The sequence below is a fragment of the Apodemus sylvaticus genome, chromosome 6, assembly GCF_947179515.1.
Source record: "Apodemus sylvaticus chromosome 6, mApoSyl1.1, whole genome shotgun sequence".
NCBI lineage: Eukaryota > Metazoa > Chordata > Mammalia > Rodentia > Muridae > Apodemus > Apodemus sylvaticus.
In genome coordinates, this window is record NC_067477.1 from 4,850,916 (window position 1) to 4,878,757 (window position 27,842).

Here is a 27,842-nt window from a genome sequence, read left to right on the forward strand (position 1 = left end):
AATTTTTGTGGGGCTGCTGAGGAAGTGGACATCTATAGGTCTCTGCACGAATGGGCATTAACCAAAAAAATGGGGGAAGTATTGCCCTGATCCCTCTCATGGGAAACAGAATTGTTCTTCCCACATCTTAGCCAGTTCTTAGTCTAGACATTAGTCTGTGTCTTCTTATGGGTAATTGAGTCCATTGATGTTAAGAGATATTAAAGAAAAATGATTGTTGCTTCCTGTTATTTCTGTTGTTAGAAGTAGAATTATATTCCTGTGGTTATCTTCTTTTGGGGTTGTTGAAAGATTACCTTCTTGCTTTTTCTAGGCTGTTGTTCCCCTCCTAGTGTTGGAATTTTTCATCTATTATCCTTTCTAAAGCTGGGTTTGTGGAAAGATATTGTGTAAATTTGGTTTTGTCACAGAATATCTTATTTTCTCTGTCTATGGTAATTGGGAGTTTTTCTGGATACAGCAGCCTGGTCTGGCGTTTATGTTCTTTCAGGTCTGTATGACATCTGCTCAGGATCATCTAGCTTTAATAGTTTCTGTTGAGAAGTCTGGTGTAATTCTGATAGGTTTGCCCTGATATGTTTCTCAGACATTTTTCCTTACTGCTTTTAGTATTCTTTCTTTGTTTAGTGCATTTGGTGTTTTGATTATTATGTGGTGGGAGGAATTTCTGTTCTGGTCCAATCTTTTTGGAGTTCTGTAGGCTTCTTGTATGTTCATGGGCATCTCTTTCTTTAGGTTATGGAAGTTTTCCTTTATAATTTTTTGAAGATATTTACTGGCCCTTTAAGCTGGGAATTTTCACTCTAATTTACACCCATTATTCTTAGGTTTTGTCTTCTCATTGTGCCCTGGATTTCTTGGATGTTTTGGGGAGAAGCCTTTTGCATTTTGCATATTCTTTGACTGTTGTGCCAATGTTTTCTATTGTATCTTCTGCACCTGAGATTCTCTCTTCTATCTCTTGTATTTTCTTAGTGATGCTTGTATCTATGGTTCCTGATCCTTTTCCTAGATTTTCTAACACTAGGGTTGTCTCCCTTTGTAATTTTTTATTGTTTCTATTTCCATTTTTAAATCTTTTATGGTTTTGTTCATTTCCTTCATCTGTTTGATTGTGTTTCCCTGTAATTCTCTATGAGAGCTATTTATGTCCTTCTTAAAGTCCTCTATCATCACCATGAGAAGTGATTTTAGATCTGAGTCTTGCTTTTCTGGTGTGTTGGTGTACCCCAGACTTGCTATGCTGGTAGCATTGTGTTCTGATGATGCCATGTTACCTTGGTTTATGATGCTTCTGTTCTTATGCTTGCCTCCTGCCATATGACTATCTCTAATGTTATCTTCCCCCACTATATGTGTCTGCAACCTGTTCTTCCTATGATCCTGGTTGTGTGAGAACTCCTCAGAGTCCAGCTGTCTCTGTGGTACTGTGATTCCTGGATCCTGTTATCTTGATATTCTAGGTATGTCAGAGCTCCTGAGAATCAAGCTGCATCTTGGTCCCTGTATCTTGGTGTGACCAAGCTCCTGATATTCTAGGATACTCTAACCCAGAGATCCTGGTCATATTAGAGTGTTCAGGAATGGTTACTCTATTTCCTTTCTAGCCCAGCAAGGTTCCTCTGGGTGTTGCTGGGTTGGCACTGGAGTTCGTTCTCAAGGTAAACCAGCCCAGACTGACAGGAACCTGAGCCACTGGTCTGGTTGGTAGAGAGTTAAATACCATAACAAATTTATCATTAAATTTTATATACATGAACACAGACAATATTTTATCTTCTGTTCTTTTTTTATTTGATATATTCTTTATTTACATTTCAAATGATTTCACCTTTCCTGGAGCTCCCTTCCCAGAAAGCCCTCTTCCCTCCCCATATTTCCCAGTCCATGACTACCCACTTCCCTGTCCTGGTATTTTCATGCTTCATCTATCTGAGATCTCTGCTTTCATTTTATCTCAATTTTACTCTTTCATATCTTTTATATTCCTCAGATGCCAATAGCCCATTTCTAGACTTTCAGCCTCTACAAATTTAAAAATTATTCAAATCATGGAGCCACATATAAAAGAGAACATGAAGCATGTATTTCTAAGGACCTGTGTGACCTCACTGATCATTTTTTCCAGGGTCTTCCACATATATATACACTACATACTTCATGGTTTTAGACTTTGGAATATTTCATGGTCTATACTCCAGCATTGCTTTGCCCATTGTTATAAATCGAGATGGATTCCATTTCCCAGCTGCTGTGCATGGAGCATCAATAACATGGATGTGTAAATGTCTCTGTGATAATATAGAATCATTTCAGTACATGCTTGGGAAGAATAGAGCTGCCACACAGCTCAGTTTTACTTAGTCTTTTGGGTGACATTTTCAGAATCCCAAAATCAGTACACTGCAATAGTTTACACTCACATCAACAATGAGTAAAGATTACACTTTTCAACATCCATGTCATTACTTTTTCTCATTTGCATTGTTCTAATTCAGACATTAACTTTCTTTAATTTCCATTTAGCTAAGGATTATGGTACAGGACATAGAGAAACAATCCTTCAACTGACCTGCATAGTTTATCTGATGCCTTGATTTCCTAGTGCAGGACAGTGTCATGCAGTTTACAAGAAACACAAAAGCCTCAGTGATCTTATACATTACCTGACCTAGCAGTTTACATTATCATCCTTCAGGTAAGATGCACCACTAACACATGACTGTTGTAAAGTTACCAACTGATTTCCAATTGGATGCATGGCCTGCTCTATAGGAAAGATTTCATCCCAGGTAAACATGGTCAAAATACCATGCCTATAGATGACATAGGCATAGTAGGCCATAGTTGCATTGTTAATAGTTAAGTTGACAAACTGCTTAATAATATATGCTTATATGCATTAAATTTTTGCTGTTTCATCGCAGAGGCTTCTGAGGGAATTGTGTAATGATTGATGTAGAAACCCATGACTGTTCTAGTTCAGAAAATGAGGAGATACAAATATTCATTTTTTTCAACAAACTCACCTCAGTCCTAATCCTGTAGATTCATCAGAGGAGGAGAGCCCGAAATTCCCAGATTCCCCTCACTCAGTCATCAATACCAAACTGAGAATATTCAAGAAAGAGATTACACTAAGGTAAGATTTCTTCATTTTTAAGTTTTCTAATTAAAAATTTAAGGGAATTTCCCATGTGTGTACTATTATTACAGCAGATACTGTATCTATAAATTCTTACCATTCATGATGCTTGTGTCATGTATCTAGAGCAATAATCCAGATCTCATGGTTTCTGCTAGGCATGATATCAAAATACATGATAAAGTACATGCCCTCCTTGAGGTTCACGAGCATGGATGCCTCTTTTTACCCTCACCACTCTACATCTTGTGGCAGGCAGACATCAGTGGTTATGATACTGAGGCAGTGGAAGAGCAGCCTGACTGTGGTACAGATGTGGATACCTGTAAATTCAGGAATTTTCCAATCCTAACACCAGAGCTGAATGCAGCAGGGATGAAATCAGTGTTGGAGATAACTTATCTGTATTTATGATTTCCCAGACAGTTATATATATCTTATACTTGTGTCTCTGAGAAAGGGGATGGATGCCATAATTCTTGATAGGACTAACAGGATCCATATACAGTTGAAATTTCTCACCATTCCAATATTGTCAGAAATTTCTCTGACAGCTGTAGGCAACACTGTGATGGTAAAGCCATGGCAGTAGGGTCCTGGGACACTCAAGCCAATGTTCTCAGCACAATGTTTGCCCCCTAGAGACAAAGACAAGGAAAAGGGAACAAAGAAAAGAAAGAAAGGATGAGGGAGAAGGAGAAGTGATCAAGGGAGAGGGAGGATTTGTCCCTGAATGGGACAAAGGAAAATCTTTGCATAAGAAAATAGCTGTTTATCAAGGTAAAGTGGATGACCCATGTTAAGATGAGGTATTTATTTTAAATTAGGCATGCTAGTTAGGATAGCCAAAGGGGTCATTGATTGATTGATTGATTTTACATTCCAATTGCTGCCCACACCTCTGGTACCCCATAAAAAGTCCCCTCTTCTATTTCCTTCCTTTCTCTTCTAAGAGGGTAGGTGCACCACTGGATATCCCCCAAACTGGGTCCTTCCACTCTTTGCAGGATTTGGGGCATCATCTTCCACTGAGGCCAGTCAAGGGAGTTGAGTAAGTGGAATGGATTCCAAGGGGTAACAACCTCAGTGACAGACTCTACTACTGTTATAGAGGGACATATATGAAGATTGAGCTACACAAGTAATATATATGTTCTGGGCACCTTGGGCCAGCCCATGTATGCTCTTTGGTTGGTGTCTCAGTTCCTGAGAGCCCCTGCCATTATGGAGTGATTCTCATTGCAGATCTCTAAGATTCAGACCTTTTATCTGGCAGGTCCTTTTTATTTTCTCTAAGCAGAGCTTTTACTAATTACCATTCTTGCCAATGCAGTTTTCTTTCAGTATGATATTCAAAACTCTTTGAGGTTCTAAGGGTCAAACTGGTCCAGAGCTGCTTCAACATTTTAGTTATTGATATCAATAGTCTCACTGTTATGAACAATTATTTTTATATTTTTTTATTGAATATAATCTTCATTTACATTTACATTTCTTCTTTATTTTTATTTATTTATTTTTATTATTATTATTTTCTAAATTCTTTGTTTACATTCCCAATGCTTTCTCCTTTCCTAGTTCCCCCCTCCCAATATGTCCCATAAGCTTTCTCTCCACCCATTCTCCAATCACCTCCCTCCTTTTTTTCTGTCCTGCCACTCCCCTACAATGCTGGATCGGGCCTTTCCAGGATCAGGGCTCTCTCTTTACTTCTTTATGGGAGTCATTTGATATGCTCTTTATGTCTTGAGTATTCAGAGCTTCTGGGCTAATTAATATCCACTTATCAGTGATTGCATTCCATGAGTATTCTTTTGTATTTGGGTTACCTAACTTACGATGATATTTTCCAACCATATGCCTAAAAATTTCATGAATTCACTGTTTTTAATTGCTGAGTAGTATTCCATTGTGTAAATATACTGCACTTTCTGTATCCATTCCTCCATTGAGGGACATCTGGGTTCTTTCCAGCTTCTGGCTATTATAAATAAGGCTGCTATGAACATAGTGGAGCATGTGTCCTTATTGCATGTTGGGGAATCCTCTGGGTATATGCCCAGGAGTGGTATAGCAGGGTCCTCTGGAAGTGTCATGTTCAGTTTTCTGAGGATCCACCAGACTGATTTCCAAAGTGCTTGTACTATCTTGCAATCCCACCAGCAGTGGAGGAGTGTTCCTCTTTCTCCACATTCTTGCCAATTCCTGCTGTCTCCTGAGATTTTAACCTTAGCCATTCTGACTGGTGTGAGGTGAAATCTTAGGGTTGTTTTGATTTGCATTCCATAATGACTAATGATGTTGAACATTTCTTAAGGTGCTTCTCGGCCATCCGAATTTCTTCAGTTGAAAATTCTTTGTTTAGATCTGCACCCCATTTTTAATAGGGTTATTTGGTTCCCTGGGGTCTAACTTCTTGAGTTCTTTGTATATATTGGATATTAGTCCTCTATTAGATGTAGGGTTGGTGAAGATCTTTTCCCAATTTGTTGGTTGCTGTTTTGTCCTTTTGACAGTGCACTGTAGTAATGTTTGAGGTCTGGGATACTGATTTCCCTGGAAGTTCGTTTATTGTTGACAATAGTTTTAGCTATCCTGAGTTTTTTGTTATTCCAGATGAATTTGAGAATTGCTCTTTCTATCTCTATGAAGAACTGAGTTGGGATTTTGATGGGGATTGCATTGAATTTTTATATTGCTTTTGGCAAGATGGCCATTTTAACTATATTAATCCTGCCAATTCAAGAGCATGGAAGATTTGTCCATTTTCTGAAGTCTTCTTCGATTTCCTTCTTCAGAGATCTGAAGTTCTTCTCTTACAAATAAAAGTACAGATCTTTTATTTGTTTGGTTAACGTCACACCAAGATACTTTATATTGTTTGTGGCTATTGTGAAGGGTGGCCTTTACCTAACTTCTTTCTCAGCCTGTTTATCCTTTGAGTATAGGAAGGCTACTCATAAAATTACAAAGTTTCTGTAAGGCAAAGGACACCATCAAGAGGACAAATCGGCAACCAACAAATTGGGAAAAGATCTTCACCAATCCTACATCAGATAGAGGGCTAATATCCAATATATATAAAGAACTCAAGAAGTTAGACCCCAGAAAACCAAACAACCCTATTAAAAATGGGGGTACAGAGTTAAACAAAGAATTCTCACCTGAAGAACTTCTGATGGCGGAGAAACATCTTAAAAAATGCTCAACTTCACTAGTCATCAGGGAAATGCAAATCAAAACAACCCTGAGATTTCACCTTACACCAATCAGAATGGCTAAGATTAAAAACTCAGGAGACAACAGATGTTGGTGAGGATGTGGAGAAAGAGGAACACTCCTCCACTGCTGGTGGGGTTGCAAATTAGTACAACCACTCTGGAAATCAGTCTGGTAGTTTCTCAGAAAACTGGGCATGTCACTTCTGAAAGATCCTGCTATACCACTCCTGGGCATATACCCAGAGGATTCCCCAGCATGTAATAAGGATACATGTTCCATTATGTTCATAGCAGCCCTATTTATAATAGCCAGAAGCTGAAAAGAACACAGGTATCCCTCAACAGAAGAATGGATGCAAAAAATGTGGTATATCTACACAATGGAGTACTATTCAGCCATTAGAAGCAATGAATTCATGAAATTCTTAGGCAAATGGATGGATCTGGAGAACATCATACTAAGTGAGGTAACCCAGTCTCAAAAGATCAATCATGGTAAGCACTCACTAATAAGTGGATATTAGCTTGGAAAACTGGAATATGCAAAACATAATCCACACTTCAAATGAGGTACAAGAACGGAGGAGTGGCCCCTAGTTCTGGAAAGACCCAGTGTAGCAGTATAAGACAAAACCAGAACAGGGAAGTGGGAAGAGATGGGTGGGAGAACAGAGGGAGAGAAGTGGGCTTATGTGACTTTCGAGGAGTGGGGAACCAGAAAAGGGGAAATCATTTGAAATGTAAATAAAAAATATATCGAATAAAATTTAAAATAATAATAATAATAAAAAGAGTAGAAATTACAGGTGAGATATGCGCAGTGTAAAATATTTATTTACATGTAAATTCTAATCATACATAAATTGTTACTTTTATTTTTTTGAATGAGTTTGCTTATCCTTTGACATTTTTATTCTTGTGTGAAATATATGATGATCATATCTACCCCATTATAACATTCTGTTTTCAATTGGGAAATTTCAATAAATCTCTCCCTACTCACAGACTACTTTAAATTCATTAACTAACAATATAGTGTGTCCAATCAGTACTGTGTATATACACATACATGTGTCATTCACTAGTACATAAGCAAAACCTAGAATAATTACAAAAAAAGAGAGTATGTTTTATCTTCAATTATCAAATGCCAATATATCCAAAAATTGGTGTTTATTCTTGGAAGTCCTTCTCCATAGTGTTGTAATATTTTAAAAACAAGTTTACCCTTTTTAGTGGGGAATTCAGAGAACACATGCACCAGGTAGTGTGTTAATCTGTGAGGAAAATATGTAAAATCCAAGCCTCACATTCTCCCATGCTGATCCAAGCAATAAGAATTACAGGGCTAAACTTACAAGTAAGCATATTTGCTATTCAGCTATTTCACACATTTGCATGCTTTAATTTTGACTGGCTTATAAATATTCATGTTTATACCCATTATATTTTCTGAGCTTTGGTCAGAGTGGCTCATATGTGCTGTGTGTAAAGATTGATGCAGATATTCATCAGAGTATTGAGTGGACAGAGTATTGAGAATGATTGACAGAGTATTCAGCAACAGGTGATTCAATGATACCAACCTGTCACCCAAGAATCAAAGACCATCATTAAACATGAAAACAGATGTAAAATACAGAGAATGGGGTTAAAGGACATGAAATCTTATCTCCATTTAATGTTTGTGAATTTGAGATTGTCTTAGCACAGTTAAATCTAGTTGCTTCCATTTTTTCCCAAAAGCAATGTAAGTTTCTTATTCATTTCTGGTCAATATATATATTCTTGCCTTACTGCTAAAAACCTTTGTTTACACATTGATAGCTTATATATATATATATATATATATATATATATATATATATATATATATATATATATATATATATAATTTAGTTAAGTTTGATAGTGCTGTAATAATCGTTGCTATATAAATATTTAACCACATTTACTTTTACTCATTTCAGTGAATTTTGAAGTATATGACCTGTGAGAAAGGCAAATATTCCTTTCATTTATCTGAAAGAAGTTTCTAATTCTCAGAAGTTAGCCATTTTTGGACTTTACCATCAAAATAATCATCATGATTATGATCATAATGATCATAATCATTACCATCATCATCATCATCATCATCATCATCATCATCATCATCATCACAAAGTACCGTCAGTAAATCCATGTGTTCACTTTGTGTCAAAGTAGAGCAACAGACTTAGGTCAAAAATGTATTGGGACTTTAGTCCTTGAAGTTACATTTACAATATGTGTCCAGGGGTCAGCAAAAGTGTATGGGATGCACTTCCTCAGAAAGTATTAGGACATGGACCTGAGTACCCTGCTACCTAACCCATGTGCCTTTTCAGTCCTTCCTCTCTTTTGTTTCTCTAGCTGGAGTAGATTCTTATGTAAGAATTACTTGCTCATGAATATGCAAATTTATTGAATCTATAGGATTAAATACATGGTTGTCCACACCCTGAAAACAATCTATGATCTGTGTTCTCTTCACAGTTACTGAAAACATGGACTCTAAGCATGGAATGGAGCTGGGTCTTTCTCTTCCTCTTGTCAGTAACTGCAGGTAAGGGACTCACCACTTCTAAATATGAAGAGGAGACAGGGCCTTACATGACAATGACATCCACTCTGTCTTTCTGTCCACAGGTGTCCAATCTCAGGTCCAGCTGCAGCAATCTGGAGCTGATCTGGTGAGGCCTGGGGCTTCAGTGAAGTTGTCCTGCCAGGCTTCTGGCTACACCTTCACTAGCTATGATAAGCACTGGGTAAAGCAGAGGCCTGGACAGGGCCTTGAGTGGGTTGGATGGATTTATCCTGGAAATGGTGATACTGGCTACAATCAGAAGTTCAAGGGCAAGGCTACACTGACTGCAGACACATCCTCCAGCACAGCCTACATGCAACTCAGCAGCCTGACATCTGAGGACTCTTCAGTCTATTACTGTGCAACGCACAGTGTTATGACCACATCCTGAGTGTGTTAGAAACCCTGGAAGAGCAGGAAGCTGCCCTAAGAATGAGATGACTGAAATATTAATCTTTAGACTTGCTAAGAATTCAAAATTTTGAATGTTTATTTACTGCCACCTCCTTACAGTCCTATAGTGACTTTGTTACCTTTGTAAACACCCATCTATGAATAAAGTGATGCTGGCTGAGAATGAATCCACAGTTCTCCATATCTTGTCAATCTCTTCACCAGTGACTCCCTCATTGATATGTTTCTTATTCCATAAAACAATAATGGAAAAGTATGGTGATACATGTTTAAAATATCACTGGATTCTGAGAGAGTAGACCTGTTTTAAATTGTTGGGAATGATGTATAATGATTTTGACCTATCAAATCCAAATCACCAACATTTGTGCAAACAAATACTCGTTCATAATTTTAAGTAATAAGTGATCTCAGGTATGTTGCTATCTGTTGCCATGTGTTCCAGCAGAAATTCCAGTCTCTTAGAATGTGAGCAATATTTATGTTAGAATGCATAGGCATGCAAATATAATACCTGTAGTTTGATCAAAATATTAACGAAATCACTTTTCACCAAACTCCTTTACCATCACATTGTATCTACCTGTTAAATTATGTAGGTTCTTAGATAATACGTAGGTTTTATCCCATATTTATTTCCTCCCAAGACTCAGTAGTCATCCATACAGTTACTATTCTTTTTAGAACATGGACCTGTATTGATACAACATCACATCTTACATTGCATGCCTGTTGCTCAGCTTTGCTCTGTAGAGTATTTGTGAATGTGTGTCTCTACATCCAAGTTTCCTATGTTTGTTTTTTGTGACTTTTCTTTTGCTTGTTTCTTTTGTTCCATTCATTTATCTATTTCCATTCATTTATCTAACTTTGTTTTTCTTGTTTATTCCCATTCATTTATCTAACTTTGTTTTTCTTGTTTATTACACTCATGTTTTTTGTATTCTAATTAAAGAAACAGAATCAAGTTGTGAAAAGATTGGGAGATATTGGGGAAGGGAAATCAGTATTCAGAGTATATTGCATGAACAAATGTATTTTCAATAGAAATAGGCAGAGAACTTTTAAAAGTTAATAAATAAACAAATAATTTGGATGACATCTTTGTGAGTAACTATCCCATATGCTCAAGTGCCCATAGTTTAGGTGTCATGTCTTTGTTTAAAGTGTTCAAAGTTTATTCAGAAGCTAGGCCTGAAAGGATTTAATGATAAGGCAGTTGTCATATGTGTAATTCTAAGGTGTAGTGAAATACATAAGTAAAAAGTATGGGTTTTAGCCCCTCTCATTTTCTCTGCCTCTCTCTCTCTCTCTCTCTCTCTCTCTCTCTCTCTCTCTCTCTCTCTCTCTCTCTCTCTCTGTCTCTCTCTGTGTGTGTGTGTGAGAGAGAGTATTCCCATTTGTTTGTTTTTCTTTTTTATTAATTTTAGATTATTTTTCTCATTTTATAAAGAAATTGTAGAGTTTGAAGAAGATCTCAGAGTTGTTGGGGAATGGAAACAGTAATCAGAATATATTGCTTGAAACCATCTATTTTCAATAATATATAGAAAAAAAGATTTGTAAAATATTAGTAAACAAATTTCTGATATCTGTTGTGTAAATTTCCCATATGCTCAAAAGTCTTATGTCTTTGTTTAAATCTTTAAAGTGTATTCAAAAGCTAGGACTGAATATCAAATATAAAATGTGTAATTCTTAGGTGTTGTTAAATACATAAATAACATGTTTGGATTTTAACCTCTCAGGCTCTAGTCTCTGTCTCTCTGTCTCTGTCTCTGTCTTTCTGTCTCTCTGTCTCTCTGTCTCTGTCTCTCTGTCTCTGTCTCTGTTGTCTCTCTCTCTCTTTGTGTGTGTGAGTGTTCTTGTGGGTGTATTTTTAGTAATGAATTTTCCATTCTTAATCTCTAATAGCAAGGAATAATTTCTACTAGGAAATCTCTTATTTCTTGAATGCATCCCTTCATGTGCCATAGAAGGAAATACACCATGTGAAGGTACAAATCAAAATAGGTTTCAGATTGACTTTGTCAACCTGGATTGGACTTTATAGAGTCTAAGCACAGACTGTTCATTTTAGGTATGGTTCAACTTAATAATGGAATGTAGAAAAGGGTCTTCAGGCAACAAGAACTCCATACTCATTCCATATCTAGTTGCACAGTAAAGCTTAAGGGGTAGTCATATAGGAACTCTTCAATAAGAACTTTTTATGACCATGAATGTTGTTCTATTGCTAAAAGCTAGAGTCTAGTGTGGTCTCTGAACAACAGATTACTGCAGGCCATAAAGTACAAGTGTCAGCTAACATAAGGCTTGTAATGATCTAATGATGAAAGAGTTTGGGATAATCATTCTGGGAAATTAGGATGTGTTCTCTCCCCCCAAATACCAAAAGATCACTAATTTCTTATGAACCTCCACTTTCAGGTTTCTGAATGGAACACGGTTGTTTTTATTTCTTCCTTCTTGATGATCCATCACTGTGTGACTAAAATTTCTGGACTAAAAACAGCAGTAAAAAAATGGGCAACAATCTTAGCTTACCATGTAATGGAATCAAAAGGAATCTGGATATCCATCTTACAAATGTCAGAATACCTAAAAATGAAGTCACGAGTGATAGATAATGTTGATGATGATGTGGAGCAAGGTGAACACTTCTCCATTGCTGTAGGTGTGCATGCTTTTATAGCCACTCTGGAGCATACATTTATATTAAAATTACCATTCCCAGTAAATATTCTCTGCTAGTTAACATTGCTCATAAGTATTTCATTTATTACATATGAACTTTATTGAAAAGACAAACATCAATTCCATATCCATTTAAAAGGAAGCTTCAAAGTTTCAAACATGTGGTATCAAAAACCCATTCATCATCATCACCATCAATATTATACATAAATTTATCTGTAATTTTTTTCAACTGACAGGTTCACTTCTCCAGCTGGAAATAATTGTTATTTGGAAGCACAGACCTTGATGTTCCATTCACAAGACTGAGCTCATGTAGCTCTTCAGGGCAAGTGTAGATAGGTGTCCTCCAGTGACATGTGAAGCCCTTAACTCGGGAAAAGTAGAGGGAGAGAATCTGGGTATTTTGCATCATCTATGCTTCATTACATTTTATTTTTCATCATTTATTTTATGAATAACAAGTATTTTTAAGTCAAATTTGTAGTATCAGTCTATGGTGTGAGTTTTGTGCCTCAGGATAGGAAAGAAGAAGAAAATATCCAAATTAAATACTGTCTTTGTGACTGTCCAGAATCCTGAATGGTGGAGAAGAAATCATGTCCACACACTAACACCATACCACTGCCAATTACATATGAATTTAGACAATGTCCTGAAACTGAAGGCCACGTCTGTGTACAGTCTTCTGGACCTCACCTGGGATCAGTTTTATAACTGTCCTGTCTTGTGTTTAAGTTATGATAATCCTTCAATCTGGTATGATGTCTCAGTTTTATGTTCCACGTCCAGCCTGGTTTACAGATTTACTTGCAGATTACTCCTTCTTTTTTTATTAGATATATTCTTTTTTTTTAAATTTTTTTATTCGATATAATTTATTTACATTTCAAATGATTTCCCCTTTTCTAGCCCCCCCAGTCCCCGAAAGTCCCGTAAGCCCCCTTCTCTTCCCCTGTCCTCCCACCCACCCCTTCCCACTTCCCTGATCTGGTTTTGCTGAATACTGTTTCACTGAGTCTTTCCAGAACCAGGGGCCACTCCTCCTTTCTTCTTGTACCTCATTTGATGTATGGATTATGTTTTGGGTATTCCAGTTTTCTAGGTTAATATCCACTTATTAGTGAGTGCATACCATGATTCACCTTTTGAGTCTGGGTTACCTCACTGAGTATGATATTCTCTAGCTCCATCCATTTGCCTAAGAATTTCATGAATTCGTTGTTTCTAATGGCTGAATAGTACTCCATTGTGTAGATATACCACATTTTTTGCATCCACTCTTCTGTTGAGGGATACCTGGGTTCTTTCCAACATCTGGCAATTATAAATAGGGCTGCTATGAACATAGTAGAACATGTATCCTTATTACATGGTGGGGAGTCTTCTGGGTATATGCCCAGGAGTGGTATAGCAGGATCTTCTGGAAGTGAGGTGCCCAGTTTTCGGAGGAACCGCCAGACTGATTTCCAGAGTGGTTGTACCAATTTGCAACCCCACCAGCAGTGGAGGAGTGTTCCTCTTTCTCCACACCCTCTCCAACACCTGCTGTCTCCTGAATTTTTAATCTTAGCCATTCTGACTGGTGTAAGATGAAATCTTAGGGTTGTTTTGATTTGCATTTCCCTAATGACTAATGAAGTTGAGCATTTTTTAAGATGCTTCTCCGCCATCCGAAGTTCTTCAGGTGAGAATTCTTTGTTTAACTCTGTACCCCATTTTTTAATAGGGTTGTTTGGTTTTCTGGAGTCTAACTTCTTGAGTTCTTTATATATATTGGATATTAGCCCTCTATCTGATGTAGGATTGGTGAAGATCTTTTCCCAATTTGTTGGTTGCCGATTTGTCCTCTTGATGGTATCCTTTGCCTTACAGAAATTTTGTAATTTTATGAGGTCCCATTTGTCAATTCTTGCTCTTAGAGCATACGCTATTGGTGTTCTGTTCAGAAACTTTCTCCCTGTACCGATGTCCTCAAGGGTCTTCCCCAGTTTCTTTTCTATTAGCTTCAGAGTGTCTGGCTTTATGTGGAGGTCCTTGATCCATTTGGATTTGAGCTTAGTACAAGGAGACAAGGATGGATCAATTCGCATTCTTCTGCATGCTGACCTCCAGTTGAACCAGCACCATTTGTTGAAAAGGCTATCTTTTTTCCATTGGATGTTTTCAGCCTCTTTGTCGAGGATCAAGTGGCCATAGGTGTGTGGGTTCATTTCTGGATCTTCAATCCTGTTCCATTCATCCTCCTGCCTGTCACTGTACCAATACCATGCAGTTTTTAACACTATTGCTCTGTAGTATTGCTTGAGGTCAGGGATACTGATTCCCCCAGATTTCCTTTTGTTGCTGAGAATAGTTTTAGCTATCCTGGGTTTTTTGTTGTTCCAGATGAATTTGATAATTGCTCTTTCTAACTCTGTGAAGAATTGAGTTGGGATTTTGATGGGTATTGCATTGAATCTGTATAGTGCTTTAGGCAAAATGGCCATTTTAACTATATTGATTCTACCGATCCATGAGCATGGGAGGTTTTCCCATTTTTTGAGGTCTTCTTCCATTTCCTTCTTCAGAGTCTTGAAGTTCTTGTTATACAGATCTTTCACATGTTTGGTAAGAGTCACCCCTAGATACTTTATACTGTTTGAGGCTATTGTGAAGGGGGTCATTTCCCTAATTTCTTTCTCAGCCTGCTTATCCTTTGAGTATAGGAAGGCCACTGATTTGCTTGAGTTGATTTTATAACCTGCTACTTTGCTGAAGTTGTTTATCAGCTGTAGGAGCTCTCTAGTGGAGTTCTTTGGGTCACTTAGGTAGACGATCATGTCGTCTGCAAATAATGATAGTTTGACTTCTTCCTTTCCAATTTGTATCCCTTTGACCTCCTTATGTTGTCGAATTGCCCGAGCTAGTACCTCAAGTACAATATTGAAAAGATAAGGAGAAAGGGGGCAGCCTTGTCTGGTCCCTGATTTCAGTGGGATTGCTTCAAGTTTCTCTCCATTTAGTTTGATGCTGGCTACCGGTTTGCTGTATATTGCTTTTACTATGTTTAGGTATGGGCCTTGAATTCCTGTTCTCTCCAAGACTTTAAGCATGAAGGGATGCTGAATTTTGTCAAATGCTTTTTCAGCATCCAATGAAATGACCATGTGGTTTTGTTCTTTGAGTTTGTTTATGTAGTGGATTGTATTGATGGATTTCCGTATATTGAACCAACACTGCATTCCCGGGATAAAGCCTACTTGATCATGGTGGATGATCGTTTTGATGTGTTCTTGGATTCGGTTGGCAAGAATTTTATTGAGTATTTTTGCATCGATGTTCATAAGGGAAATTGGTCTGAAGTTCTCTTTCTTTGTTGGATCTTTGTGTGGCTTTGGTATCAGCGTAATTGTGGCTTCATAGAAGGAATTGGGTAGTGTTCCTTCTGTTTCTATTTTGTGGAATAGTTTGAAGAGTATTGGTGTTAACTCTTCTTTGAAGGTCTGGTAGAATTCTGCACTGAAGCCATCTGGTCCTGTGCTTTTTTTGGTTGGAAGACTTTCTATGACTCCTTCTATTTCTTTAGGCATTATGGGACTGTTTAGATGGTCTAGTTGGTCCTGATTTAATTTTGGTATCTGGTATCTGTCAAAGAAATTGTCCATTTCCTCCAGATTCTCCAGTTGTGTTGAGTACAGGCTCTTGTAGTAGGATCTGATGATTTTTTGGATTTCCTCAGTTTCCGTTGTTATATCTCCCTTTTCATTTCTAAGTTTGTTAATTTGGATACTTTCTCTGTGCCCTTTGGTCAGTCTGGCTAAGGGTTTATCTATCTTGTTGATTTTCTCAAAGAACCAGATCCTGGTTTTGTTGAGTTTTTGTATGGTTCTCTTTGTTTCTACTTGATTGATTTCGGCCCTGAGTTTGATGATTTCCTGCCTTCTACTCCTCCTGGGCGAAGTAGCTTCTTTTTGTTCTAGGGCTTTCAGGTATGTCATTAAGCTGGTAATGTATGCTCTCTCCATTTTCTTTTTGGAGGCACTCAGGGCTATGAGTTTTCCTCTTAGCACTGCTTTCATTGTGTCCCATAGATTTGGGTATGTTGTGTTTTCATTTTCATTGTGTTCTAAAAAGTCTTTAACTTCTTTCTTTATTTCTTCCTTGACCAAGGTATCATTGAGTAGAGTATTGTTAAGTTTCCACGTGTATGTGGGTTTTCTGTTGTTTCTGTTGCTATTGAAGACCACTTTTACTCCATAGTGATCAGATAGGAGGCATGGGATTAGTTCGATCTTCTTATATTTGTTGAGGTCTGTCTTGTGACCAATTATATGGTCGATTTTGGAGAAGGTACCATGAGGTGCTGAGAAAAAGGTATATTCTTTTGTTTTAGGATAGAATGTTCTATATATATCTGTTAAATCTAATTGGTCCAAAGCTTCAATTAGTTTCATTGTGTCCCCGTTTAGTTTCTGTTTTCCTGATCGGTCCATTGAGGAAAGTGCAGTGTTGAAGTCACCCACAATTATTGTGTTAGGTGCAATGTGTGCTTTGAGTTTTAATAAAGTTTCTTTTACGAAAGAGGGTGCCCTTGCATTTGGGGCATAGATGTTCAGGATTGACAGTTCTTCTTTTTGTATTTTTCCTTTGACCAGCAAGAAGTGTCCCTCAGGGTCTTTTTTGATGACTTTGGGTTGAAAGTCAATTTTATCTGATATTAAAATGGCTACTCCAGCTTGTTTCCTGAGACCATTTGCTTGCAAAATTGTCTTCCAGCCTTTTACTCTAAGGTAGTGTTTGTCTTTGACCCTGAGGTGTGTTTCCTGTAAGCAGCAAAATGTAGGGTCCTGTTTACGTATCCATTCAGTTAGTCTGTGTCTTTTTATTGGGGCATTAAGTCCATTGATGTTAAGAGATATTAAGGAATAGTGATTGTTACTTCCTATCATTTTTGACGTTATTTTTTAAATTTGAATGCTTAACTTCTTTTGGGTTTGATGAAAGGTTACTATCTTGCTTTTTCCAGGGTAAAGTTTCCCTCCTTGTATTGGTGTTGTCCTCCTATTATCCTTTTTAGGGCCGGGTTTGTGGATAGATATTGGGTAAACTTGGTTTTGTCATGAAATATCTTAGTTTCTCCATCTATGGTGATTGAGAATTTTGCTGGATATAGTAGTTTTGGTTGGCATTTGTGTTCTCTTAGAGTCTGCATGAGATCTGCCCAGGACCTTCTAGCCTTCATAGTCTCAGGTGAAAAGTCTGCTGTGATTCTGATAGGTCTTCCTTTATATGTTACTTGGCCTTTTTCTCTTACTGCCTTTAGTATTCTTTCTTTGTTTAGAACATTTGGTGTTTTGATTATTATGTGACGGTAAGTATTTCTGTTCTGGTCCAGTCTGTTTGGAGTTCTGTAGGCTTCTTGTATATTCATGGGCATCTCTCTCTTTAGGTTAGGGAAGTTTTCTTCCATAATTTTATTGAAGATATTTGCTGGCCCTTTAAGTTGTAAATCTTCACTCTCATCTATGCCTATAATCCTTAGGTTTGGTCTTCTCATTGTGTCCTGGATTTCCTGGATATTTTGGGTTACAAGCTTTTTGCATTTTGCATTTTCTTTAACTGTTGAGTCCATGGTTTCTATGGAATCTTCAGCATCTGAGATTCTTTCTTCTATCTCTTGTATTCTGTTGTTGATATTTGTATCTCTGTCCCCTGATTTCTTCCCAAGGCTTTCTATCTCCAAAGTTGTCTCCCTTTGAGTTTTCTTAGTTGTTTCTACTTCTGATTTTAGATCCTGGATGGTTTTGCTTAGCTCCTTCACTTGCATGTTTGTGTTTTCCTGTAATTCTTTAAGAGATTTTTGTGTTTCCTCTTTCATTTGCTCAGCCTGTTGACCAAATTTCTCCTGTATTTCTTTAAGAGATTTTTGTGTTTCGTCTTTCATGACCTCAGCCTGTTGATCAAAGTTCTCCTGTATTTCTTTAAGTGTTTTTTGCATTTCCTCCTTGTTGGCTTTTGTATTCTCCTGGATTTCTTTCAATGATTTTTGTGTTTCCCTTGCAAGGGCTTCTAACTTTTGATCCATTTTCTCCTGAATTTCTTTAAGTGTGTCCTTCATGTGTTCCTGTACCAGCATCATGACCAGTGATTTTAAATCCAATCTTGTTTTACTGGTGTGATGGGGTATCCAGGACATGTTGGTAGAGGAGAATTGGGTTCAGATGTTGCCATATTGCCTTGATTTCTGTTAGTGACGTTCCTGCGTTTGCCTTTTGCCATCTAGTTCTCATTGGTGTTAGTTTTTCTTGTCAGTGCTGGACTCACCAGTGCAAGCTGCCCCTTCCCAGTTGGCCTCTGGTGCACAGCTTACCTCCTGCGCTGCTTGTAGACAGGGTGCTGCTGCCCAGGCTGTTCAGATCCCAAAGCAGGCACCCGAAGGCTCCCGCTGGGGTCCGCTGGATTCACTGTAGCACACTGACTTTTCCCAGCTGGCCGCCCGGAAACCCAGCTAGCTACTGCAGGACCTGGAGATGTGGTGCTGCCGCCCAGGCTGATCTGGGCAGCAGAACTCCCAACCCGGTTGGGGCACACAAGGCTAGCCTAGCTGCTCAGGCCCTGAGTCTAGGCAAAAGCCTGGCAGGCCAATGTTGGTGCAAAGCTCCCCTCAGCTGTGGGTGTTAATTGGGTGTGTCAGGTGGCTAGGATGGTGGCATGCGCGAGTTCCCTGAGAGTGCTGGGAGAGTCTGCTGGGCTAACAACCTCCTGGCTGGGTCAGCACACAGATGGCCCAACGAGCAGCCCAGGGCCTGGGGGCAGTCCAGGGCCTGACCGTCTGAGACCCCTGCTATGTCCTCCTTGGGCTATGCCTGTTAGCTGGTTTGGTTTTGCCTGCTAGGTCTCTCTGGCTTCCAGTAGTCAAAATGGCGGTGGTGCGCACACTGGCCCGGATAAACAACCTCCTGGCCGGGTTGGCACACAGATGGCCCACCGAGCAGCCCAGGGCCTGGGGGCAGTCCAGGGCCTGACTGTCTGAGACCCCTGCTATGTCCGCCTTGGGCTATGCCTGTTAGCTGGTTTGGTTTTGTCTGCTAGTCTCTCTGGCTTCCCGTAGGCAAAATGGTGGCAGTGCGCGCAGGCCCGGGCAAACAAGCTCCTGGCTGGGTCGGCACACAGATGGCCCACCGAGCAGCCCAGGACCTGGGGGCAGTCCGGGGCCTGACCGTCTGAGACCCCTGCTATGTCCGCCTCGGGCTATGCCTGTTAGCTGGTTTGGTTTTGCCTGCTAGGTCTCTCTGGCTTCCCGTAGGCAAAATGGCAGCGGTGCGCGCTGGCCCAGGCAAACAAGCTCCTGGCTGGGTTGGCACACAGATGGCCCGCCGAGCAGCCCAGGACCTGGGGGCAGTCCGGGGCCTGACCGTCTGAGACCCCTGCTATGTCCGCCTTGGGCTATGCCTGTTAGCTGGTTTGGTTTTGCCTGCTAGGTCTCTCTGGCTTCCCGTAGGCAAAATGGCGGTGGTACGCAAACGGCCCCGATAAACAACCTCCTGGCTGGGTCGGCACACAGATGGCCCACCGAGCAGTCCTGGGCCTGGGGCAGTCCAGGGCCTGACCGTCTGAGACCCCTGCTATGTCTGCCTTGGGCTATGCCTGTTAGCTGGTTTGGTTTTGCCTGCTAGGTCTCTCTGGCTTCCCGTAGGCAAAATGGCGGCGGTGCGCGCCGGCCCAGGCAAACAAGCTCCTGGCTGGGTTGGTACACAGATGGCCCGCCGAGTAGCCCAGGACCTGGGGGCAGTCCGGGGCCTGACCGTCTGAGACCCCTGCTATGTCCGCCTTGGGCTATGCCTGTTAGCTGGTTTGGTTTTGCCTGCTAGGTCTCTCTGGCTTCCCGTAGGCAAAATGGCGGCGGTGCGCGCCGGCCCAGGCAAACAAGCTCCTGGCTGGGTTGGCACACAGATGGCCCGCCGAGCAGCCCAGGACCTGGGGGCAGTCCAGGGCCTGACCGTCTGAGACCCCTGCTATGTCCGCCTCGGGCTATGCCTGTTAGCTGGTTTGGTTTTGCCTGCTAGGTCTCCCTGGCTTCCCTTAGGCAAAATGGTGGTGGTGCGCGCACTGGCCCAGGAGGAAAAAAACCTCCTGGCCGGGTTTGCACCCCGGTGGACCTCCGATCAGCCCAGGGCCTGGGTGCAGGCCAACGCCCATCGGGCTTAGACTCCCGCGATGTTGGTCTCGGGTTATATTTGCGTACCTCAGTCTGATTTCTCTGGCGACCGAGAACCAATATGGAGCCCTGGTAACTGACTGGCGGGAGGCAGAGTTCTGATGTGGCTTCTGTGTGGTGAAAGGCACCGTAAATCCGCCGCTGCTTGCAGCCTGGCTGGCCGGCGATGGCCAGTGGTCGTGGGCGCCGGGTCTGCCTGGACCCTGTCCGCTTGGTTCTACTGCTGATGGCCCTTCCTCTGGACCAGCCGCTGCTGCTGCTGCTGCTGCTGCTGCTGCTGCTGCTGCTCAGATATATTCTTTATATACATTTCAAATGACTTCACCTTTCTAGGTCCCCTCCAGAGTCACATAAGCCATCTTCCATCCCCTGTTCCCCAATCAACCCCCTTCTGTCTCCCTGTTCTGGTATTCCCTTACACTGCTGAATCCAGCCTTTCCAGGACCAGGAGGCTCCCCTCCCTTTGATGTACAAGAAGGCCATCCTCTACTGCCTTTCCAACTGGAGCCATGATCAACACCATGTGTACTATCTGGTTCGTGATTTTGTCCCTGGGAGCTCTGGGAGTGATGGGTTTCTCATATCCTTGTTCCTCCTATGGTACAACAAACCCCTTCATCTCCTTGGGTCCTTTCTCTAGTTCCCCCATTGGGGACCTTGTGCTCAGTTCAATGGCTGGCTAAGAGTGGCTCCCTCTGTATTTCTCATGCACTAGAAGAGTCTCCCAGATGACAGCTATATCTGGCTCTAGTGAGCGAGTTCTTGTGGGCATCAATGATAAAGTCTGGGTTTTATAACTGTATGTGGGATGGATCACTATGTGGGGTAGTCTCTGGATCGTCTTTCGCTCAGTGTCTGCTCCATACTTTGTCTCTGTATCTCATTCTTTGGGTATTTTGTTCCCCCTTCTAAGAAGGACCAGAGTATCCACACTTTGTTCTTCCTTCTTCTTGAGTATTATTTTATATTTAATTGTGTCTTGGGCATTCCAAGCTTCTGGGCTAATATCTACTTATCAGTGAGTGCATACCATGTGTATTCTTTAGTGATTGGGTTACCTCACTTAGGATGATATTTTCCAGTTCCACCTATTTGCCTAAAAATTTCATAAATTCACTGTTTTTTATAGCTGAGTAGTATTCTATTGTGTAAATATACCACATTGTTTGAATCCATTCATCCGTTGAGGGACATCTGGATTCTTTCCAGCTACTGGCTATTATAAATAGGATTTCTATGAACAATGTGGAGCATGTGTCCTTCTTACATGCTGGGGAATCCTCTGGGTGTATTTCTAGGAGTGGTATAATGGGGTCCTCTGGTAGTATCATGCTCAGTTTTCTGAGGAACAGCTAGACTGATTTCCAGAGTGATTGTGCAAGCTTGCAACCCCACCAGCAGTGGAGGGGTGTTCCTTTTACTCCACTTCTCACCAGCACTGTTTTCTCCTGAGTTTTTGATCTTAGCAATTCTGACTGGTGTGAGGTAAAATCGCAGGGTTGTTTTGATTTGTGTTTCCCTGATGACTAAGGAGGTTGAAATATTATTTAGGTGCTTCTCAGCCATTTGATATTCCTCAGGTGAAAATTCTTTGTTTAGCTCTGTACCACATTTTACTAGGGTTAATTGGTTCTCTGGAGTCTACCTTCGTCAGTTATTTGTATATCTTGGATATTAACCCTCTTTTGGACATAGGGTTCGTAAAGATGTTTTCTCAATTTGTTGGTTGCCATTTTTTTCTATTGAGAGTGTCCTTTGCCTTACAGAACCATTGCAAATTTATGAGGTTCCATTTGTGAATTCTTGATCTTATAGCATAAGCTATTGGTATTCTGTTCAGGAAAATTTCCCCTGTACCCGTGTGCTCAAGGCTCTTCCCGAGATGTTTTTCTATTAGTTTCAATGTGCCTGGTTTTATGTGGAGGTCCTTAATCTACTTGAACTTGAAAATTGATCCATTCTTAACTCCTTGTACTAAACTCATGAAATTCTTAGGCAAGTGTGTAGAAATGAAGAATGTCATCCTGAGGGAGGTGACCCAATCACAAAAGAACACACATGGTATGCACTCACTGCAAAGCAAATATTAGCCCATTAGCTCTGAATACAGAAGAAACAAATAACATATCAAATGATGCCCATGACTAAGGAAGAAGAGGCCCCTAGTCCTGGAAAGGTTCAATGCAGCAGTGTAGGGGAATACCAGGACAGGGAAGTGGGAAGGGGTTGTTTGGGGAACAGCAGGAGGGAAGAGGGCTTAAAGGACTTTCAGGGGGATCATTTGCAATGTAAATAAAGTGGAGGAGTAGCCCCTGGTTCTGGAAAGACTCAGTGCAAGAGTATAGGGGAATTCCAGAACAGGGAAGTGAGAAGGGGTAGATGGAAGATTAGGGGGACTAAGAGGGCTTATGGGACTTGTGGGGAGTGGGGACCCAGAAAAGGGGAAATCATTTGCAATGTAAATAAAAAAATATAAATAAATAAAAATAAAAATGAAAAAAAAGAATGTCCAATAAAAATAAATAATTAAATAAATAAAATTATCCAAGAAAAAAGGAGAATGGATCATTTTGCATTCTTCTACATGCTGACCTCCAATTGAACCCGGACTATTTATTTATAAATATCTTTTTTCCACTGAATGGTTTTAGCTCCTTTCTCAAAGATCAAGTGGCCATAGGTGTGTAGGTCCTTCAATTTTACTCCACTGATCTACCTGTCTGTCACTGTATCAATACCAGGCTGTTTTTTTTTTTTTTAATTTTTTTTATTCGATATAATTTAATTACATTTCAAATGATTTCCCCTTTTCTAGCCCCCCCCCCCACTCCCCGAAAGTCCCGTAAGACCCCTTCTCATTCCCTGTCCTCCCTCCCACCCCTTCCCAGTTCCCTGTTCTGGTTTTGCCGAATACTGTTTCACTGAGTCTTTCCAGAACCAGGGACCGCTCCTCCTTTCTTCTTGTATCTCATTTGATGTGTGGATTATGTTTTGGGTATTCCAGTTTTCTAGGTTAATAAACACTTATTAGTGAGTGCATACCATGATTCACCTTTTGAGTCTGGGTTACCTCACTTAGTATGATATTCTCTAGCTCCATCCATTTGCCTAAGAATTTCATGAATTCGTTGTTTCTAATGGCTGAATTGTGTAGATATACCACATTTTTTGCATCCACTCTTCTGTTGAGGGATACCTGGGTTCTTTCCAGCATCTGGCAATTATAAATAAGGCTGCTATTTATAATTGAACATAGTAGAGCATGTATCCTTATTACCTGGTGGGGAGTCTTCTGGGTATATGCCCAGGAGTGGTATAGCAGGATCTTCTGGAAGTGAGGTGCCCAGTTTTCGGAGGAACCGCCAGACTGATTTCCAGAGTGGTTGTACCAATTTGCAACCCTACCAGCAGTGGAGGAGTGTTCCTCTTTCTCCACACCCTCTCCAACACCTGCTGTCTCCTGAATTTTTAATCTTAGCCATTCTGACTGGTGTAAGATGAAATCTTAGTGTTGTTTTGATTTGCATTTCCCTAATGACTAATGAAGTTGAGCATTTTTTAAGATGCTTCTCCACCATCCGAAGTTCTTCAGGTGAGAATTCTTTGTTTAACTCTGTACCCCATTTTTTAATAGGGTTGTTTGGTTTTCTGGAGTCTAACTTCTTGAGTTGTTTATATATATTGGATATTAGCCCTCTATCTGATGTAGGATTGGTGAAGATCTTTTCCCAATTTGTTGGTTGCCGATTTGTCCTCTTGATGGTGTCCTTTGCCTTACAGAAACTCTGTAACCTTATGAGGTCCCATTTGTCAATTCTTGCTCTTAGAGCATACGCTATTGGTGTTCTGTTCAGAAACTTTCTCCCTGTACCGATGTCCTCAAGGGTCTTCCCCAGTTTCTTTTCTATTAGCTTCAGAGTGTCTGGCTTTATGTGGAGGTCCTTGATCCATTTGGAGTTGAGCTTAGTACAAGGAGACAAGGATGGATCAATTCCCATTCTTCTGCATGCTGACCTCCAGTTGAACCAGCACCATTTGTTAAAAGGGCTATCTTTTTTCCATTGGATGTTTTCAGCCTCTTTGTCGAGGATCAAGTGGCCATAGGTGTGTGGGTTCATTTCTGGATCTTCAATCCTGTTCCATTGATCCTCCTGCCTGTCACTGTACCAATACCATGCAGTTTTTAACACTATTGCTCTGTACTATTGCTTGAGGTCAGGGATACTGATTCCCCCAGATTTTCTTTTGTTGCTGAGAATAGTTTTAGCTATCCTGGGTTTTTTGTTGTTCCAGATGAATTTGATAATTGCTCTTTCTAACTCTGTGAAGAATTGAGTTGGGATTTTGATGGGTATTGCATTGAATCTGTATATTGCTTTTGGCAAAATGGCCATTTTAACTATATTGATTCTACCGATCCATGAGCATGGGAGGTTTTCCCATTTTTTGAGGTCTTCTTCCATTTCCTTCTTCAGAGTCTTGAAGTTCTTGTCATACAGATCTTTCACATGTTTGGTAAGAGTCACCCCAAGATAATTTATACTGTTTGTGGCTATTGTGAAGGGGGTCATTTCCCTAATTTCTTTCTCAGCCTGCTTATCCTTTGAGTATAGGAAGGCCACTGATTTGCTTGAGTTGATTTTATAACCTGCCACTTTGCTGAAGTTGTTTATCAGCTGTAGGAGCTCTCTAGTGGAGTTTTTTGGGTCACTTAGGTAGACTATCATGTTGTCTGCAAACAATGATAGTTTGACTTCCTCCTTTCCAATTTGTATCCATTTGACCTCCTTATGTTGTCGAATTGCCCGAGCTAGTAACTCAAGTACAATATTGAAAAGATAAGCAGAAACGGGGCAGCCTTGTCTGGTCCCTGATTTCAGTGGGATTGCTTCAAGTTTCTCTCCATTTAGTTTGATGCTGGCTACCGGTTTGCTGTATATTGCTTTTACTATGTTTAGGTATGGGCCTTGAATTCCTGTTCTCTCCAAGACTTTAAGCATGAAAGGATGCTGAATTTTGTCAAATGCTTTTTCAGCATCCAATGAAATGACCATGTGGTTTTGTTCTTTGAGTTTGTTTATGTAGTGGATTGTATTGATGGATTTCCGTATATTGAACCAACACTGCATTCCCGGGATAAAGCCTACTTGATCATGGTGGATGATCATTTTGATGTGTTCTTGGATTCGGTTGGCTAGAATTTTATTGAGTATTTTTGCCTCGATGTTCATAAGGGAAATTGGTCTGAAGTTCTCTTTCTTTTTTGGATCTTTGTGTGGCTTTGGTATCAGCGTAATTGTGGCTTCATAGAAGGAATTGGGTAGTGTTCCTTCTTTTTCTATTTTGTGGAATAGTTTGAAGAGTATTGGTGTTAACTCTTCTTTGAAGGTCTGGTAGAATTCTGCACTGAAACCATCTGGTCCTGTGCTTTTTTTGGTTGGAAGACTTTCTATGACTCTCTTTCTTTAGGCTTTATGGGACTGTTTAGATGGTCTAGTTGGTCATGATTTAATTTTGGTATTTGGTATCTGTCAAGGAAATTGTCCATTTCCTCCAGATTCTCCAGTTTTGTTGAGTACAGGCTCTTGTAGTAGGATCTGATGATTTTTTGGATTTCCTCAGTTTCCGTTGTTATATCTCCCTTTTCATTTCTAAGTTTGTTAATTTGGATACTTTCTCTGTGCCCTTTGGTCAGTCTGGCTAAGGGTTTATCTATCTTGTTGATTTTCTCAAAGAACCAGATCCTGGTTTTGTTGAGTTTTTGTATGGTTCTCTTTGTTTCTACTTGATTGATTTCGGCCCTGAGGTTGATGATTTCCTGCCTTCTACTCCTCCTGGGTGAAATAGCTTCTTTTTGTTCCAGGGCTTTCAGGTGTGTCATTAAGCTGGTAATGTATGCTCTCTCCGTTTTCTTTTTGGAGGCACTCAGGGCTATGAGTTTTCCTCTTAGCACTGCTTTCATTGTGTCCCATAGATTTGGGTATATTGTGTTTTCATTTTCATTGTGTTCTAAAAAGTCTTTAATTTCTTTCTTTATTTCTTCCTTGACCAAGGTATCATTGAGTAGAGTATTGTTCAATTTCCACGTGTATGTGGGTTTTCTATTGTTTCTGTTGTTATTGAAGACCACTTTTACTCCATAGTGATCAGATAGGAGGCATGGGATTAGTTCGATCTTTTTATATTTGTTGAGGTCTGTCTTGTGACGAATTATATGGTCGATTTTGGAGAAGGTAGCATGAGGTGCTGAAAAAAAGGTATATTCTTTTGTTTTAGGATAGAATGTTCTATATATATCTGTTAAATCTAATTGGTCCAAAGCTTCAATTAGTTTCATCGTGTCCTTGTTTAGTTTCTGTTTTCCTGATCGGTCCATTGAGGAAAGTGCAGTGTTGAAGTCACCCACAATTATTGTGTTAGGTGCAATGTGTGCTTTGAGTTTTAATAAAGTTTCTTTTACGAAGGAGAGGGCCCTTGCATTTGGAGCATAGATGTTCAGGATTGAGAGTTCTTCTTGTTGTATTTTTCCTTTGACCAGCAAGAAGTGTCCCTCAGAGTCTCTTTTGATGACTTTGGGTTCAAAGTCAATTTTATCTGATATTAAAATGGCTACTCCAGCTTGTTTCCTGAGACCATTTGCTTGTAAAATTGTCTTCCAGCCTTTTACTCTAAGGTAGTGTTTGTCTTTGACCCTGAGGTGTGTTTCCTGTAAGCAGCAAAATGTAGGGTCCTGTTTACGTATCCAGTCAGTTAGTATGTGTCTTTTTATTGGGGCATTAAGTCCATTGATGTTAAAAGATATTAAGGAATAGTGATTGTTACTTCCTATCATTTTTGACGTTATTTTTTAAATTTGATTACTTAACTTCTTTTGGGTTTGATGAAAGGTAACTATCTTGCTTTTTCCAGGGTGAAGTTTCCCTCCTTGTATTGGTGTTGTCCTCCTATTATCCTTTTTAGGGCTGGGTTTGTGGATAGATATTGGGTAAACTTGGTTTTGTCGTGAAATATCTTAGTTTCTCCATCTATGGTGATTGAGAGTTTTGCTGGATATAGTAGTTTTCGTTGGCATTTGTGTTCTCTTAAGAGTCTGCATGAGATCTGCCCAGGACCTTCGAGCCTTCATAGTCTCAGGTGAAAAGTCTGCTGTGATTCTGATAGGTCTTCCTTTATATGTTACTTGGCCTTTTTCTCTTACTGCCTTTAGTATTCTTTCTTTGTTTAGAACATTTGGTGTTTTGATTATTATGTGACGGGAAGTATTTCTGTTCTGGTCCAGTCTGTTTGGAGTTCTGTAGGCTTCTTGTATATTCATGGGCATCTCTCTCTTTAGGTTAGGGAAGTTTTCTTCCATAATTTTATTGAAGATATTTGCTGGCCCTTTAAGTTGTAAATCTTCACTCTCATCTATGCCTATAATCCTTAGGTTTGGTCTTCTCATTGTGTCCTGGATTTCCTGGATATTTTGGGTTACAAGCTTTTTGCATTTTGCATTTTCTTTAACTGTTGAGTCCATGGTTTCTATGGAATCTTCAGCATCTGAGATTCTTTCTTCTA

At 40.0% G+C, this 27,842-nt stretch overlaps 1 gene segment (V, D, J or C); it reads left to right on the forward strand.

The window, feature by feature from the left end:
* The window catches only part of LOC127687767 (Ig heavy chain V region 3-like), a 507,571-nt gene that overhangs the window by 156,129 nt on the left and 323,600 nt on the right, over nt 1-27,842 (forward strand).